Source organism: Suncus etruscus, chromosome 9 (genome assembly GCF_024139225.1).
Source record: "Suncus etruscus isolate mSunEtr1 chromosome 9, mSunEtr1.pri.cur, whole genome shotgun sequence".
Taxonomy (NCBI): domain Eukaryota; kingdom Metazoa; phylum Chordata; class Mammalia; order Eulipotyphla; family Soricidae; genus Suncus; species Suncus etruscus.
The window spans coordinates 68,028,568-68,047,132 of NC_064856.1; the positions used below are offsets into that span (position 1 = coordinate 68,028,568).

The 18,565-nt window shown below is 47.6% G+C and overlaps 1 protein-coding gene and 1 non-coding gene across 2 annotated transcripts in view; one reads left to right on the plus strand and one right to left on the minus strand.

Annotated features, from left to right (window-relative positions):
• SERGEF (secretion regulating guanine nucleotide exchange factor) overlaps positions 1 to 18,565 on the minus strand; it is a 286,373-nt gene that overhangs the window by 5,826 nt on the left and 261,982 nt on the right. The gene's annotated exons all lie outside the window — the stretch shown is intronic.
• On the plus strand, positions 4,294 to 4,400 carry LOC126019805 (U6 spliceosomal RNA). The gene has a single exon (XR_007499426.1). It is a non-coding gene; the product is annotated as a U6 spliceosomal RNA (small nuclear RNA).

Below are 18,565 nucleotides of genomic sequence, written 5' to 3' on the forward strand. Positions count from 1 at the left end.
ACTAGTCACATGCCTACCTTGCACATGGAGTCCCTGAGTTTTCCCTACAGCACTGGAAAGCAAAATCTTTAGCTCAGAAAATCCTACAGAACAATGATATGTCAGACTCAGCATGTGGAGTGCACCTGGCGGGCTCCAGTAAAGATACATCTACTTTCTGAGGGACTGTCCTACGATCACACAGGCAATGTGAAGATAGTGGGGAGGTCCCTAAGGGTATTAGGAGGAGGATGTGTGAGCTGATAAGAGATAACCTTCCACACTTATCCTTGCTTGCTTGCACCCTGATAGGAAAGATATCCACAGGGCAGGGAGCAGGCAGAGAAAGCAAGGAAAGAAGGAAGGCCACACAGGGGGCAGATGACACTGAGGGCTAGGAGATGAGAAGGCTCTTGCTGGGATGGTCAAAGCCTGGATCCAGAACACATGAAGATACCTCGGCTGCAGCACTGCTGGAACAAGGGATAACTCTGAGTTCCTGGCACACCTGGCACTTCCGGGCATTCTTTACAAGTCCTTCTTATTTAGGGGCAATGTGGGGGCAGGGTGAGGCCTCTGGGCAAACTTGCAGGTTGGTCTCATGCAGACATGGCAGGAGGAAGGGGCTGGCCTAGAATGGGCTTCCCTTAGCACAACTTTGAGGAAACAGGCCCTGGCTCTGCAGAGGGCACTGCGCTGTGCACCCAATTCTGGCCAGTGTTTGAGGACACTGAGGGATCTAGAGCTGCTGGAAAGGTCCAAGGCAGAGCTGAACACAGAGCCTGAATGGACCCAGGAAATGGCCTCTTCAGGGAGGCACTGGGTAGAAAAGGCAGAATGGTCAGCCCCACCCTCTCTTCAGAGGCTTCTCAGAGCTAAGGCCTCACCAATTTGGGCAGGAGGGTCCCAGAGCCCTGCTGCAAGCAAGGAAAGGTGAGTGACAAACCCAGAATTCAGGACTCCTGGAGAGTTCTGAGTATACTTAGGAAGAAGAGCTTGGGGTTTCCAGGCCATAATAATAGCTCATGTTAGTCTGAGTCTGTTGACTTGGGGAGGGGGCTGACTGCGCTGAAAAACAACTGGGCAAGGGCTTGTCCTCCACCACCAGTGAGAAAGAACCTCAGCTCTCAGCTGCTTCTCCAAGTCCCTGGTGAGTGCCCCCATCACCCCTCATTCCCATAATCCCTGTTCCTGCCCCTATCTCAGCTGACTGCTGCTCTCCCAACTCACAGGGTCCTTTCACAGCAGAGTTCATGTATTTCAACACATTGGTACCTCTTCTGGACCTGACTAGGAGAGGGAGCTGCAGGAGAAGGAGATGCAGTTTCTGTCCTTCGGGGCCTCCTGGGTAAACAGCTCATGAGAAAAGAGATTTTGGAAACCCCAAACATAACCTAGCAAGGATGCCTGCTCAGCCTCAGTGACTGTAGAACCGCTTGCGATCACAGTGGATGGGGAGGAACCTTCCAAATATCCATCCACAGAAGAGTACTCGGAAACCACACTCTGACCCTACTATTGAGTAATGTGCTGTTCTTCAAAATACTGAGGTGGCACTCTGCGGTCTGTTGGGACAATTATCTAAGACACTTTTTTGTTTGCGGGGGCCATAGTGGTGGTGCTCAGTGGCTCAGCGGAGCTCAGGGGACTATACAGTGCCAGGAGCAAACCCAGCTCTCCAGCATGAAAAGCCTGTGCTCTAGCTCTCTGAGCTTTCTTCCTCTACATGTGCTCCTGCTGTCGTTATGGCTCAGGTCCACCCTGATAGCCCGGGTCTGCTCCCCACACAGAACCCAGGAGTGCTGTTTCAGCCTTATCAGCCAGGTTGCTGCTCTGCTCAGAAGCCCCCACTGGCTTTTCTGCCATCACCAGCAGACAACAGCTGCTCTCAGTTGCCTCCCCACCTGGCAGAAGAGCAGTGCCCACCTTGTTGCTGGCTAACAGACTCCTTCCATTTCCGCAGACAGTCATGTCCTCCACAGCTCTTCCTGGTCTTGGGCACTCCCCCACTGCCTGAGCTGAGAGGGTTCCCCTGACAGCCAAGGGGACAGGCTGCCTCACCTTCCTACCCAGATGCATTTCCTGCTATGCATCACCATTGGTTTACAGGAGCTCTCTCCTGATGGAAAACACAAGCTCTGAGGGCAGGTCCTGTCTCCCAGCCCCAGTCCCTGTGCTGACACTTGGTAGTCCCTGTGGGGTGAAAGGAAGAACAGCTGACTGGAGTCAGGAGCGACCTGGGTTTGGGTCTCCCCTGGAAGGTAAAAGACAGCTCTCAGGTTTGGGAGAAGATGCCCCAGGAATGGACTAGAACTAGGCTGCCTGGAACCTGCTACTGCAGGACGCTTGGAGCTGTAGGCTATGAGCCCCTGGCAGGCAAGGACACCCCTAGAGTGCGCAGTATAAATGAAGCCTCATACCCCAATCCCGGGGTGGGGGTGGTGTCTGAAGAATGTGGCTCTGAAAGCGACACCAACACAAGACATAATCCACACCAGGTTATGGAGATAAAACTGGTTCAGGAACTTCCACTACAAGCTATCTGCAAGAAGGCAAAAGGTACCAGCAGGCAAGCTGTGGGCCAAAAATGAAAGAAGTCTCCCTGACCCAAGAAAGTTTGTACTGCGAAGAGTAGGACCACCCCATAGGTGAAGAACAGGTAGGGGTAGGGGGCCAATCCAGAAGTTCTTCCCACCCAAGTGAGACAAGTATATGCAAAGAAAATCCTGATTAGGATGAAAACTGATTATTCCAACAGGCAGCGCAGTGAAGTAAAAAATGGGCCTCATCAAACCTCCACCTGATCCATGTGGCAGTGTATATATATGTTTGCATGTGTGTGTGTGGGGAGGGGGTGGCTGGATGGGCTGGAAAGGAGAGAGGAGGGGGAAGAGGCTGAGGGCCTGAGTACGGAGCAGCGTCTAGAGCACAGTGGGCTCCCTTGGATCAGACAAGAATGGCTTTGACTCACAGTGCCCTGGACTGAGGGGATGGAGGGGGACTCCTCCAAGGCCTATACCAGAGGCTCTAGATCCTCCCTAAAAACTCCCTAAAAGCTCAATCCTCTGGACTACCTAAAGAGACCCAGAATGGGGAGAGTATCACACCAAAGACCCCCTCTACGCACACATGCAGATATGTGCCTCCCCCACTCTCCATCATCCCACCTTCACCCACACCCACACATTCCCTGTAGGCAGTGGCCTTGCTGGTTAAGAATGGCCTAGTGCGGGAAGTAATTGGATCAATGTGTGAAGGAGAGAACACACGGAGTCAGAGGGGTTCGGAAGGAGCTGCCTGGAGGGGCAGAGGCCAGTGCCCCCTCTTTGGAGCAGGCAGTGCTGAAGCTGTGCCTCCTCCGTCATCCACAGGCATCTTGTGGTGGCACGCTGCCTCCACTGGGGGACTATTCTTAGACCGAGGGAGCTAGAGACGATGAATTTAGAACTTACGAGGTGGAAACGTGTCGGCCTGTTTTATAAACAACTGAAATCCTCCCCCCACAACACCCCTCCAGATTGTCTTTCTGGGTTCTGGGTTCTTTGGCTGGGTTTCTCGGCTTCTCACTGTTTTGGGAGGGGTCGCAGAAAAGGCAGCCAGCCCCCACCATTGCTTCAAAGTACGGGTGTGGAATATGCTGAAGCCTTTGGCAAACCCCAGGTAGAAAGGACTGGGGAAAAGGTGCTTGGCCTGATGAATGGAGAAGCTGACTGTGAGAGGTCCAGTCACAGTCAGAAGTAAGGACTCTCCCTTGAGCTGGGTGAGGGTGTTAGAGGGACAGAGCCCACTCTGTGTACCTAGCCAGCTTCCCTTTCTCACTCCGCTGATTCCTGCTCTGCTGGATCTTTAGTCTGGGCATCTTTCTTTCTTTACTTTCCTTTGGATTTTTTGGACAACCTGGCTGTGCTCAGTGCTTACTCCTGGCAGGCTCAGGAGACCTTATCGGGGTGCCAGGGATCAAATCAAGATTGTCCGATACATGGCAAGTGACCTACCTGCTGTACTATCTCTCTAGCCCTAGTCCATATATCTTATGCATAGACAAGGGTACATTTACCTGGATGGCTTGTGTGTTATGGATTGAGCCAGAAATGTTCAGTTCCATGCAGCAAACATCAACTTAGTCATGAACACAGAGTGTTTTGTGGGTGGGCAGTGGGGGCATGGCTGCATCTCTGGGGCCAAGAGCAGCTGGCCTGGAGCGATTCTCCTGTAATGTTCAAGAGAGGAGCCTGGGAGTTGGGATGATAGTATGATAGAGGGACTAAAAGCAAGAAGGAATGTTCTGGAACCCTGGTCAAGAATCATTCATATGTGCTCGCTTCGGCAGCACATATACTGAAACTAGAACAATACAGAAAAGATTAGCATGGCCCCTGCGCAAGGATGACACACAAATTCGTGAAGCATTCCATATTTAAAAAAAAAAAAGAATTATCCACACACAGATCAGGTTAGAGTAGGAGTGCTCACTAGAAATTAAGTAGCAGAGAACCTAAAGGTTCATAGACATTTCATCAATCCTACCATGTGTTCTTTCTGGAACTACATCAATTCACCTCATTGTTTGGGATAAGGAGCCCTCATTGTCCAACTGCTGTGTAAGGAAGTTCCAAAGCAGGGAGACAGTCAATTCTTCTCTGGGATCAAACCCCCAGATAAAGTGTTAAAGTTGCAAGGCATAGGTGGGAGTGAAATGGGAAGACATTGGTGATGGGAAGAGTGCACTGGTGAAGAATGCTGTATACAGTATGATTGAAACCCAACAATGAACAATTTTGTAACCACAAATAAATGTATTTAAATAAAGACATCTAAAAAACATTTAAAGACAACAATAGATATGAAGAACTGGCATTTTGTAGGAAGCCTGCCAATATGTGGGAAGGAGGATAGGTTAGGGAAGGGACCACTATGACAATAACAGTAGGAAGTGACTCTAGACCACAACTAGTTTCTGAAAGGAGATAAAGTGACAGGCAGTAACAATATTGTAAACCACAGTGCCTAAAAGGTGGGAGAGGAATAAAAAAGAAAAAGTAAAAAGAGACTGACATAGATGCAGACTGGGGGAGTGAGGACAAAAAGGAAACTGGGAACTTTGGTGGAGGAAAATGAACACTGGTGAAGAGATTGGTGTTGAAATACTGTATGCTCAAACTAAATCATGAGTAACTGTAATTCACAATGATTCAATAAAATATATTTTTAAAAAAGAATGACTGGATTTATTCTTTGAGTTAATTTTCATGATTTTTCTTCCTTTTTACAAAGAAAATTCCCCCACTTTTTGAGCAGCACCAGGGATAGAGCCTAGGGTTCTCAAACATGTCTGCATGCATACTACCATTGAGTCATATTCCTGACACTAAAAACACATGATTTACAGGCTAGAGGAATAATTCAGCAGACAGAGTACTTGTCTTGCACATGGCCAACCAAGGTTTAATTCCCAGCACCACACATATGGTATCATGAGCACTGTCAGGTTTGATTCTTGAGCACAGAGCCAGGAGTAAGTCCTAAGCACTGATTGGTGTGACCCAAAAACCAAAATTTGATTAATTTTGTATATGTGGGTGTACTCAGAGGTATTCCCCATGGTACTGGGCTGCATGGAACTAGTAGTTTAATGCTAGGATCAGGTGCTGGGACTGAGCAGTGTTTGGGCCACTTAGTTCACCTAGCAGGTACTTGGCGCTGGGGGTGCTATTCAGACTGGGTATTGAAATTAGGATAAATGTGACATATACCACTGGCCCCTGAATTCTCTTGCTCTTTCTCTTTTCCTTCTGACTCTTTCCCCTCCCTCTCACCCCTCTCCAAAGCCCATAAATTTTATTTCCAAAACAGTTTTAGGTACCACAGAAAAAATGAGTAGAAAGTTCTTGTCCCGCACACCTCTATACTATCAACACCCCACACCTGAGTTGTCCAATTGTAACATGCAATGGATCCATATGGACATAATATCCTCACCCAAAATTCATGGTCTGTCTACATTAGTGGTCACTCTTGGTGTTGTGTGTGTCATGGGTTGACAAACATATAGGGACTACATATACCCTATAACTCATCCCAGTGCCAGAAGATCTCTTCTTCCCTAAGAACCCTCTGTGTGTGCTCCATGTTTGTGGATAGTTTCATTGGCCACTCATGGGAATAAGCACATGCTCAAGGTGTCTACATGTCCCTTTCTGCAGGCAGGCTCCTATGATTGGAAAGTGGGGCACAGAGCTATGAGGCTATGCTGTTCCAGGGCCCCCAGTTCAGTAGGAAGGCCAGAAAGTACTCTCTCTCTCTCTCTCTCTCTCTCTCTCTCTCTCTCTCTCTCTCTCTCTCTCTCTCTCTCTCTCTCACTTTATAGTGTGAGTCAAATGATAAGAACCATAAAGAAAGGATTAGAGGGACAGGTGGCCTGGAAGCCAGGTGGCCTCTGAGCTGCCACCAGAAAGATAAGGCAAGAGCTAAACAAACATCCAGAGGAAGAATGTCCCAGGCAGAGGAAAGGCTAGAGACAAGGCTAGGTGGGAAGGAACGGCAGAGCACACTGGGTGTGGGTTCAGGGACTAAGGGAACAGAGACAAGAGGCCTGGAAGGGCTTTAAGAAGGGAAGGTGAAAGGCCAGAGTGGTGGTGCAAGCCATAAGGCATCTGCCTTGCGTGTGCTAGCCTAGGATGGACTGAGGTTCAATCCTCAGGTGTCCCATATAGTTCCCCAAGCCAGGAGTGAATTTCTGAGCACATAGCTAGGAGTAACCTCTGAGTGTCACCGGGTGTGGCCCCAAAACAAAAAAGGTGGGGGAGGTGATAAAAATATGACTTCTCCTTGGAAAGGCTGATCTCTGAAGGGGCGGTGGCCATGAAAAAATGGAGGGAATTATTGGATGGCTGAGGGGTTAGTCCTGCATGGTAGAAAGTTGGACAGGGCCAGTTTGGAATAGCTCAGAGGAGGCTGGCAACAGCTGGGTAACAGATGGATGGATAATCTGTTTTGAAAGTTGATTGTATGGACCCTCAGAGAGATATAGTACAAACCAGTGTTTCTCAAGTTTCCCCAACTACAGCTTCCTTGGAATATCCTGGGGCCACACAGAGCCCTTCTGGGTTCCAGTTGAGAACTGCTGGTATAGAGGGAATGAATAAAAAAAAAGGCAACTGGAGGGATTTCCATTAGATGGAGGGTACTCACAACACACACTGTGATGTGAAGTGCTGGTTAGAGAGGAGTGGGTGACTCCATCCCAACAGTGCTCAGGTACCTGAGTGAAACCAGGGCTTCTTTGAGAGAAACCCAGGGAGAAGCAAATACGGTGGGCATGGGTTGTAGACAGTCCTACAGACCTAGTTGCCTTTTCTGCTCTAGTTGAGCTTTCCTCTAAGAAAGCCTCTAGTTGGCTTTCTCAGGAGTTCCTGAGAACTCCTACTTCTGTTTCTGATTTTCCTTAGAGGAAAGCATGACTAGTCTAGACACGCCTGCTACCAGGGCAAACACATAAACACTTTCTTTGTGAATATTCTGGCAGCCTTTTGGTTGGAAAGTCAAATTAGCCTCTTGGATAATTAGACCCCTTATTCCCTGTTCTCTGGACCCACTGGAAGCTCTGGAGTGGCCCAAGGCTGTGGGCCAAAACCATGGAGGAGCTGTAAATTCATGTGGCCATGGGAAATGCTGTTGCCCACTGCGACCACTTTTGCTTCCCAGGGAGTGTGACAACCAGAAGTGGGAAGGCAGCTGTGAACAGCCCTTTGGCTCTGAGTCTGTGAAATACATACAGGCACAAGCAAGTCCATTCCCAGCTGCCACCACTCAGCCTCTAGTGGGCTCAATCCCCAGGGATAAATTCCCATTCCATAAAGGCAGCTGGAAGAAGCTTGAGGCCCAGGCCCAGGTGTCCCCTGAGATCTCACCCTCTCTGGCACCCCTGATCAGGAGGAAATCAATGGCTAGATGGCTGGTGCATACCTCTTGGGTGCCAGACCATCTGCTCATGTCCACTGATTCCCCTCCCTCGGCTCTTCTCTCTGCTTTTGTCTTGTTCCTCCTCCAGCTGGCCTGACTGGCCTTTGTACTGCCTCCACCCCAGCCTGTAGCACAGCTGCCTCAGATGCCCCACACTCTAGTCCAAACTTCCTTTGGGTCTCAGTTCCAATGTCACATGCTAGAGCATCTTCCTTGACAACTTCCCTGGAGCCCCTCTTTTTCTTTCTTTTTTTATTCTTTTGTTTTTGGACCACACAGGCAATTCTCGGGGGTTACTCCTGGCTCTGCACTCAGAATTTATTCCTGGAGGCACTCTGGGAACCATATGGGATGCTAGGGATCAAATCCATGTTAGCTGTGTACAAAGCAAACACCCTACCTGCTATATTACTGCTCCAACCCTGAAGCCCCTCTTTTTATCCCCCTTTCCAATTCCTATCCCAGCATATGTTTAGTGGTGGCAAATTTCTCTGGCTCTCCTTGGGAAAGAATGACCAATGCTGAAAAGACAAACATTTCACTTTGTTCAGCCACTGTATCCCTTGGCCCTGGAGAACAGCTCTGGGGTTGTGGTATGTAAGAGCCACTCAGTGAGGATTTGGGGGAATGGACCCTGTCTCCTGCCCAGGGGAGGGAAGGTGGGGGTGTCATTACAGGAACTTTCAGGTAGTGTGTGTGTGTGTGTGTGTGTGTGTGTAGACCAGAAACTTGGGCAAACAGTTAGCAGACTGGTCTCTGTCTCCTGCCCAGGAGAGGGAGGGTGGGGGTGTCATTACAGAAACTTTCAGGTGTGTGTGTGTGTGTGTGTGTGTGTGTGTGTGTATGTGAAGACCAGAAACTTGGTGGGGATGTCATTACAGGAACTTTCAGGTAGTGTGTGTGTGTGTGTGTGTGTGTGTGTGTGTGTGTGTGTGTGTGTGTGTGTGTGTGTGTGAAGACCAGAAACTTGGGCAAACAGTTAGCAGGCTGGTCACATCCCATTTGTAATCTTCATCAGGTGATCATGTAGCCCTGCATATCTGGGGAGAGAGTCTTCCATGTGGTCTCCAGGCCACAGATGGATATGTAGGACCTGTATACAATCTGCTGCTCTCTCTACCCATTCTTGGGACAAACAGCACCAGCAATTGCAATCCAACCCTTCCCTCCCTGAGATAAGCAGGTGGGCTGATAGGTATATCTCAGCAGATCAGAGGAAACCTGGGAATAATGGCTGCTGCTCAGTGTTTATGGAGCCAGACAAGTGTGCTTAGATTTGATCTCGCCTTCAGTAAGTCACTTTTCATGGAAGACTCAGCTTCATTTTTCTCTTCCTTTGCTCCCCACTCCAGCTGCTCTTTTTGAGGTGTGTGGTCACCCTCAGTAATCTGGGGTCTCGAGGAGGAGGCACTATCCCTGGCATGCATAGGGGCCATGTAATACTGGGAATCAAACTTGAGGCTCCCAGGTTGCTTGCAAAGCACATGATCCAGCTCCTATTGAACCATTGGGACTTCAATTTCCTCATTAAAAAGGAAGAGCAACCACTTCTCTTCAACCACTTTTTAAAGCATATAGGTAAAATGGCCCTATATAGAGTCCATCACTGAAAATCACTCAGTCAGTCCCTGTTCCAGTCTCCATTTCCTGCCCTTGCTGTTAGGACCACCCAAGGGACCATGCCCAAAATCCATTCCTGGCCTTCCTGAGTGTTCTATCTTGCTGTCAGTTGTTACTTAAAACAAGGGAGAATTTTCAACCTGGGGGAAATCACATGGCATTTCCCAGGATCCTTTGCATGGAACAAGCAGTACTATTTCACAAAGTACCAGTTGAGAGTTCACCTCAGCTTTTGGTGAATTCCAGCAGGCACAATCCACTAAGCATTGCTATGGAAACCGATCTGTTATTCTCTGCTGTGTTATTTGTTTTCTGGCTAAGCTGCAATAGTGGTGTGGGGGAAGGGTGGTGGATGAGGGACTTGAGAATTAAACTCCACATGGGATTTAGATGTCCATGGGCACTAGAGGATCCAGGGAAACTTCCCTGCTTCTTCCTAGGTCTTACCTTTCCTGACTCTAAGGCAGCTCAGCCACCATGGCCTAATGATGGTTTATGTGTGGTCACAATCCAAGTTCTAGGTTGTACTAAGACCAACTGACAGACCAGCTGTCAGAGGCCCTCAGTTGTGCCCTTGGACTCTACAGTTTGAGAACTACAGATGTAGACTATCAAGGTCACATGCCATCGCCTAAGCACAAATCAGGTGACAGGGACACAATTCAAGCAAGAGCAGGGATGAGGGGTGCTTTAAGAGCCTCTTCCTCAGGCCCCTTCCACACTCAGCTGCTCTGCAGGTCCCATCCATCCAGAGCTCAGCTTTCTAGAGCCCTCCCTAATTGGGGGTTGAGCAACCATTCCCTCTATCTCAGGGGTTTATTCGGTGTCTTTTGCTTTCTTTACTTCTAAGTATTAATTTGGAGTTGGAGGAGCTCTACTGCTTACCAGATGTGCAATCTTGAGCAAATGACTTCATCTCTCTGGGGCTTCTTATTTACCTTCTCATTGGTAAAATAGGGAAATACATTTTTTTCAACCCTAAGCAAATGGTAAAAATAAATCAAATGATAAAAACCTAGGAAACCAAGCTTTGTTGCCTAGATGAGACTGTCTACAAATTACAACAATTGTTAATACTCTGAACAGTGGTATACCTACCTGAGTCTCTAGGATTAAATCAAGTCCTCAGAGGCCTCTCAGAAACACAACTCAGGACATAGCTAAACTTCCAGAAGGGCTTATGGGGTTTAGGAAACAATTCTGAATATCTCCATCTAAAATATGGCAACCTGCTGAAAGGGGGTGTTTCTGAGGTCTATGAATATCACTTAGTGTGTTATATTCTGAATAGAATATTTTTCTATCACCTCAATGGTTATGTATTACTTTCATAAAGATAAAAATATATTAAAATTATGGTATGGTATACACCGTCCTTTCAAAACCTCATTTTTCATCTTATGCTTCAAAATTGTTCAGATGAGGGCCAGAGCGGTGGTTCAAGCGGTAGGGCATTTATTTGCCTTGCACACGCTAACCTAGGATGAACCACAGTTTGATCCCCTGGCATCCCATAAGGTCTCCCAAGCTAGGGGTTATTTCTGAGTGCATAGCCAAGAGTAACCCCTCCTGAGGCCTCACCAGGCTTTGCTGAGCAGGCACTAAGGCTCTGCCTGTGAATACATGATCCCATAACTTCCCCAGAACGCAGAGTTGCTCAAGACCTGATAGGAAGCAGGATGTTTGGAAAGAAGAGGGGTGGCTTGCTTCAGAGCTGCATACTCAGAAGTGACAGAGCCTTGGCTGAATAAAAAAATACTTTGGTTTCGAGCTCAGGGATCCATGCCTCACTGAATTTGCCTTCAGAAAGAACTATGACCCCAAAGATACTTCACAGGGTGATGGCATTGCCAGAACTGAAGTCAGAAGGTGGGCCTGGTCTCCTCCTCCTACTGTTCATGCTGAGGGCAACCTTCTGGATCATCTATTCCCTGGCACTGAGTTTGTGCATCTTTACCCATTGCAAGATGTTGCTCCCCACAATAATGTTAGGGTATGGCTGGGGAATGAGCACATGGAAACCTTTCATGTGTCAGAAAAGTCTCATATGAGCGAACAGTATGTATTATGTCCAGAGGAACCCACTTTATTATGTTGGGAGGAACCCATTCTGTGTCTTTCATGATATTTATAGCAAGGGACTGTAAGTTCTGGCCACAGGGATGTGCCTTTACCTTCTACTGTGTGGATTGAGTCAAATTTTTGTGTCTTTGTACCCATCCTTCTAGTACATTCTAAGAAAATACCATGAGGTATTGTCCATGCAATGAAGGAGAAGGAGCAAACATGAACAAGACAGTTTGCTTTCTTTGTGTGTGGAGGCCAGAGATGAAACCCAGGTCTCCTGCAGGCTAGACTTGTGACTTTCACTACTGAGTCATATCCCTAGCAACAGTATATTTTTCATCTTTTTCTACCTTTCCCCCTCTTTTTTTTTCCCAATGGCAAACTTTATAACAATGTAGTTAAACTGAATATTAACTTTTCAAAAACTTGAAAGCCATTTTCTGAAACATAAGCTAGGCTATTTTTATAGTGATCTTTGTGGAACCTAATAAGATTCTCTCCCCCAATAATCTCACTCATCTGTGGGATATAAGGAAAATAAAAGACAGTGTGGGGAGGCTATCCAGAGACAACAGAGATGAAGATTAGGAGGACAGTGCAAGGTAGGAAGATTGCCACAAAAGCAGAGAGAGCAGTTATAGTACAGAATCTGAAAGGGACATTAAGAACACCCCTTCGTTAGCAGCAGTGCAAACAATGTCAAAAAGGAGAGAGAAGTTGGGGAGGGTGGGTGGGAGGGAAATGGGCATCAGTGAAGGTGAGAGGGAAACTGTTGACTTGAGTGTCAGGAAATGAGCAGTGCTGAAGGTTGTTATACACTGTATGACTGTAACTCAATCATGAAAACTTTGTGAAAAAAAGTAGTAGTATGAACTATCTTGTAAGGTGAAGTTTAACTCAAAAAATAAGGTTCTTTCCCTCAACAGTGAGTAGCTTATATTGTTAAGGAATTCCTACTCTATTAATAACAAACATTTCCTGAACTCTTACTACCCCAGGAACTCTACTCTTCTTTCTGTGCTCTTGTTTTCCACTATGACAGCTGGTATGTTGGAGATCCCAGTTTGCATAGCCTCAAGAAGCTGAAGATTCAGGTTCACTTCCATCTAAGTGGTGGAGCCAGATTTGAAACCGAGGTCTGTCTCTCCTCAGAATCGATGTTCCTAAATTTGCAGGGCTAAGGTCTGGATGTGGATTATGGACTAAAGACCTTAGGCAAGCTTCTCTTCTCTGATTCTTGGATCTCTCAATAAAAATTTGGGGGTTTGATACTTCTACTGGGTACAAGAGACACAGCAAACTCTGTGAGCCAGGACAGAAATGAAATGAGGTGTGAGGTGTTCCTGTGCCCCAGGAGAGGCTTTTGAGTGTTGTAAGCCTAGCCACGATGGCGAACCTATGGCACGCATGCCAGCGGTGGCATGCGAAAGCCTTGCAGCTGGCACGTGGGAAGGTCCGCAATTAAGATATGTGGCATGTGCCGCATAGTTTTTAGATACTAAAATCTTGTTATTAAGGTTAATTGACGTGCTGGCACTTTTGAGGAAATTCTTTGGTTTTGTGTGGCAGTTTGGGCATTCGGGCTCAAAAAGGTTAGTCATCACTGGAAGGTGATTTAAAGTAATTTCAGAAAGGCTACTGACTCCAAACTGCCCCTACCACATCTGTTCTACCAAACTAAACTGCCTCCCCTATCAATACACTCTATCTCCCTCCAAGCTTGACCTTTGCTCTCTTGTTTCCTGTGTCTCCCCTTCTTCCCATCCTTTCCCTCTTCCAGGAGAACTCTGTTGATCCCACAGTTCACCAAGTATTTGCTCCCCCACAACTACTTCCGGTTATCACTCAAATCCTGTTGTGTCATGAAAGTCCCCCCAGTGAGGGGACGGAATCTTCCTTTAAGAGGCTGATTCTGGGAGCCTGGCACCTGATCTCTATGATTTGCTTAGTTTTCCATCTGACTCTCATAGTCGCAGAGGCCAGGAAGGTTGCCTGGAGAGGCTGGAAATGCCATGTTGCCCTGGTAACAGCAGCCAAGGTTTGAGATGCTTTCCCTCTGGCAAGCTGGCCTGGCAACGCCACACTGGGACACTGGGGGCATCGTTTGGACAAACCATACAATTTCCATTAGAGGACAAGAAACTGCCGCATGAGTACTGAGCTTTAGCTCTTGTAAACATGCTCGTGGGCCAGGCCACTGGTCCCCCTGCCAGCCCTGGCTCAGTGAACCAAGGCTCACTCAGAGATTGATATGGCTTTTGACAGGCTCAGCCAACAATGCAGGCCCTCTCCCCACTCCAGCCCCCAAATTACCACTTCTCTTGTTTGACACTGCCAACCAGGGATCTGCCTGTGTGGACCCTGGCAATTAACACAGCAACCACATTTGTTGATGAATTAAGAGCCACTGATTAGCCTAATTCCACACCATTTCATAGGCAGTGAGTGTCATGCCTGATGTTGGCTTTTCCAAAGGGTCGCCCAGAGGGTGGTTTGAGTTTGAAACAGAGGTAAAGGGCCTGGTTGAGCCCAATTTAGGGCCTAGTACCCAGGGATAGGACTGGGGAGCACATTTCTGGACTAGGGTGGTGCCTCTTTTTGAGTCAGTTCTCCCCACTGAGCCCTGCTGGGAATGTATAACCACAGGTCCAGTGAGCCCTAAACTGAGGGTACCTGGGGGAAGACACCTGAGCCAACTTCTAGCTGGTAGGGCAGAATCCTGACACTATTCCTAGATTCTCTTGCCTAAAAGTCTAAACCCAAGTTACTATCTGTTTGGAGTCCTTGGGAATTGAAATGCCCATAGATGATTGATTATACCTTAGGATTCTTTCCATGAGATGCTCCCTACTGCTGGGAGAGCCTAAATGGGTCCTCCAGGGTATTGGCATTTCCAGGATTGTATAGGGCCCTAGATCCCTGCTCTGACCCAGCAATGGTAAACTCCATAGCACCATGTTTCTACCACTTCCTGCCAGTCTGCTTGTACTCAGTGCGAAGTGGTTGTGGCCACATGGGGCTGGCTCAGTGAACATGTGCCACAGATATCAGGAACTTCTAGATTTGTTCAAGGACATTTACAGGCAGTGAGACCTGGCAGAACAGGCCCTGATTGTCAGATTTTCTCCATTCAAACTCTTGCTTACTGAAAACAAGGACTGAACCAGATCTTTCCAGTCACTCATGAAGTATTTATTGAGCTTGGTAGATGCCATTAGGGATGTAGAATGATCTTCATTCAAAGATTATATAGACTAGGGAGCTACAGAAACTTCCTGGTAGAAAAGAAAAGCTTGGGGAGAGGAAAAGAAGGACATTTCAAGTAGGAAGAACAGTTCAAAAACAGAGCTTATTGGGCAGGTAAATGCAGCCTGTAAGAGCTAATAGTGCTGTTTGGTTTGTTGGGGAAAAGGAAGAGCAAAAAATAGGAGGAAATAAATTTGGGATGATGGGGGAGCTGTGCACATCATTGCAGATGACTCAGAAAATAATATCCCTGAAATGCCTGACTAAGGATTTTTGGACTCTGTTCAGCAGCCAACTGAACTCACTAGGACAAGGAGTTCAGCAGGATTGGAGCTGTGCTTCAGAGGCAAAGTCTGGAGAACGACCGTTCTCACCGTTGCTGGTTCTGTCACTGGCGTGCTAGAACATATTAAGGGGCACCAGACCAGCTGCTCATTTCCCTAAGCACTTTTGTCTGTCTGAGATGGCCCAAGGGTCTCATCTGGAAGAAGAGGCAAGGCCTGGGCCAAAGAGCATGCAAAGCTGGGCTGCCCTGGAGACAGGGGGCTTCATGGGGAGACCCTACAAGAGAGACAGCAAGTACAGGCAGGCATCTGCAGAGCTCTAGGGACTGAGGGGCAAGCAGAGTGGACAGCCTGATCTAGGGCCTGGGAGGATGGAAGCCGCAACCAGGTTTACTGAGCCTCAGGTTCACAGATTTGGTGAATGAACCTAGAATCAAACCTAAGGGTATAATAAAAAATATTTCCCTCTTTGCCAAGTTCAGGAAAACATTGAGGTATGTGGGGGGGGGGCAGGGGAGACAGAGCATAAGAAAAGGGCAGTAACATCAGGAAGACTGACTCATACTCTGTGCTGGTCCTACTGAGAACCTGGTAGTTGAAGCAGGTAGGTCAGGACTTGGTGTGGGGAACTTCTGATCCTCTATGTAGTTCTTTCTTGCCTGGTTTACATATGGCTGGCTTTATAGATAGGGAGGAAGCTGCAAATTAGCGCCTGTTTTTCTTCCTGTAGGTATCATCCAATCCACCTCCCTCCCAGAAGGAACTTGGGTCCTCAGGTGGAAAGCTCCACAACAGACAGGGACCATCATCTCATCCCCTGCCTGGCTCCCCAGAGTCGCTCTAAGAACTTAGGAACTTCTGCTCATCCCTCATGGGTTTCTTGGTCAGTTCAAACACAAGTCTAAACTTCAATGCTCAGCTTGAGTCCTTTTGCCTCTTGAAAGAAAGTCTACAACCATCCCTCTTTCATTGAGTATAGCATTCAGAATGGAAGCTCTGGTGCAGGGCACCATTGCTATCCCCCAAAGAAAGTACCTGCTCAAGTGAGGAAGGGCAAGGACCAAGACCACCCAAGTCTAGAAAAGACTCCCATGAAATCCAGAGAGCTGAGGTTTGGTTTTATCCAGCCTTGCCAGACAGAGATTGTGAGACAGGACTGTTTGTGGAGACAAAGACTTCTCCATCCCCCTCTCTCTTTTAGCACCTAGCACAAAGGCCCAATTTACAGGGAACTCAGGGAACAGAATTCTCAGTGACCCAAAGGCTGAGGAAGACAACAGGTCCTGAGTAAAAGCAAGACACAGGTGAAGAACGGGAAACATCCACCTCCCAGCAATTCTCAGCTGTTCTGGGATGCAAGCCAACTCCAGCTACTAGCTTGGGTTGGGAATAGAGATGATGCATTCAAAGGGACATTTATTCATCCGAAAGAGATTTCTAATTCCGATGCCAGTGTTCTAGCCTGCAGCTTCCAGGGAAAGGAGCTTTGAAAGAGGCTGGCAGAAGGGGTTATGCTGAGGTCAGCCTCCAGCCTAAGGGCACTGGAAATGGTGGGAGCAGCCTCTGGGGAGTTTTCTTTCAAAGTTGAATCTTGTGATATTTTTTAGAAGGGCCAAGAACTCTGCAAGATCACCTCCTCTGACTCCCCCTAAGTTTTATAGCCAGGGAGCTAGTTACCCATACATCTGGGTCACAATCAAGCTGCAGTTGTCTTAGGGCTCTTAGCAAAGAAATTTTCCATAACAGGATCCTGCATAGGTTGAAAAGGAGCCCCACTTCTGGTAAAGTGTTACATCTGTAACCCCATCAGCACCAATTCTGTAAACCAGAGTGAAACAGAAATATAAAAACAAACAGACAAATAATGCCTCTTATAGGGAAAGACTGGTGAATGAAAGACAAATGGGGATGGGGAGGGCTTTGGTGAGGGAAGTTAACAGTGAGTGATAAGGAATTGGAGTTAAAACACTGTATGCCTTGGGGCCCGAAAGATAACATAGAGGTAAGGTGTTTTCCTTGCAAGCAGCCGATCCAGGATGGACAGTGGTTCGAATCCCGGCATCCCATATGGTCCCCTGTGCCTGCCAGGAACGATTTCTGAGCACAGAGCCAGGAGTAACCCTTGAGCGCCACCGGGTGTGATCCAAAAACCAAAACCAAAATTAAACAAAACAACAACAACAAAAAAAACCTCACTGTATGCCTGGAACCCAATCATAATAACTTTGTAATTTCATAGTGACTAAATTTAAAAAACTGAAAGAAGAGTCCCCTTAACTCCCTCACCCTGAAAGATAGTATAGTAGGTAAGGCACTTAACTTGCACACAGCCAACCCGGTTCAATACTGGCACCCCACTTATTTACCAAAGCCCATGCTAGAAATAATCCCTGAGAGCAGCTCCAGGAGGAAGCCCTGAGCATCATCAGTGTGGCCTCCAAAACAAAAACCATCCCTCACACACACACACACCTACAATGAACCCTTCCCTCCTGCCCCCTACCATCCATGGAGGTTAAAGTAGCACAATGGTAATAGAGGGTTAAAGAAAGCACTCACTGGGTTTAAACTGTGACTCCAAGAGCTGCTGTCTGAGATCACTTGCCTGAACTCTAACATCAAGAGAAAGGGTGTTACAACCCCTACACTCACATGCCAGGTTCCAAAGCCCACCAGCCTGGAGGAGAGGAAGCAAACAGGACAGATGCACCTGAAGGTCAGAGGAAGGATCCCTTAGAGACACTTCTCAGGTGAATCCCTTCTTGGCCTCACCTATGATGGAGACACAAAGAGGAACCGAAGTTTGGGTAAGGGATACTACATGAGCAGTTATAGAGACAGAGGAGATACAAATATAGTTCTTCAAAATTTTCAAGTAAGAATGAGATTAGGGAATAACACAAGAAAGGACTGGCAGGGGAGTGCCTACTAAACCATCGCCCACTCTGTGCTAGCAGAGCCCCGCATGAGGCCTCACATGTACACAGGCACTTCATGGAGAATTGCTGAGTCAACACACAGATAACAACATTCTAGTCCCAGAGAGAATCCAGCTGCAGCTCTGGTCCTTGCTGAAAAAGGGTCTGCCCACCCCGATGGGATGGGAATGGGGGGAATATGGCACCCCTTCTCTCTTTCTTTAAGGGTACGGGAAGTGGATGACAGGTCCAGAAATGCTGACACAGAGAGGGACAAAGCTTTCAGCCTCAACCAGCTTCTCCATGGCAACGAGTTGATAGAAAACTGCACAGGAGATGGAGAAGCAGTTTCAAAATAGAGACACAAAATACTCTTCGTTGCAAATCATGCAGCTCCTGTATTTCCACACCAAAGGAGGAGGTAGGCACGACCATGAAAGAAACCACCACCTCCTTCCAACCTGCCTGTTTCCCCTCCAAGGACACAGA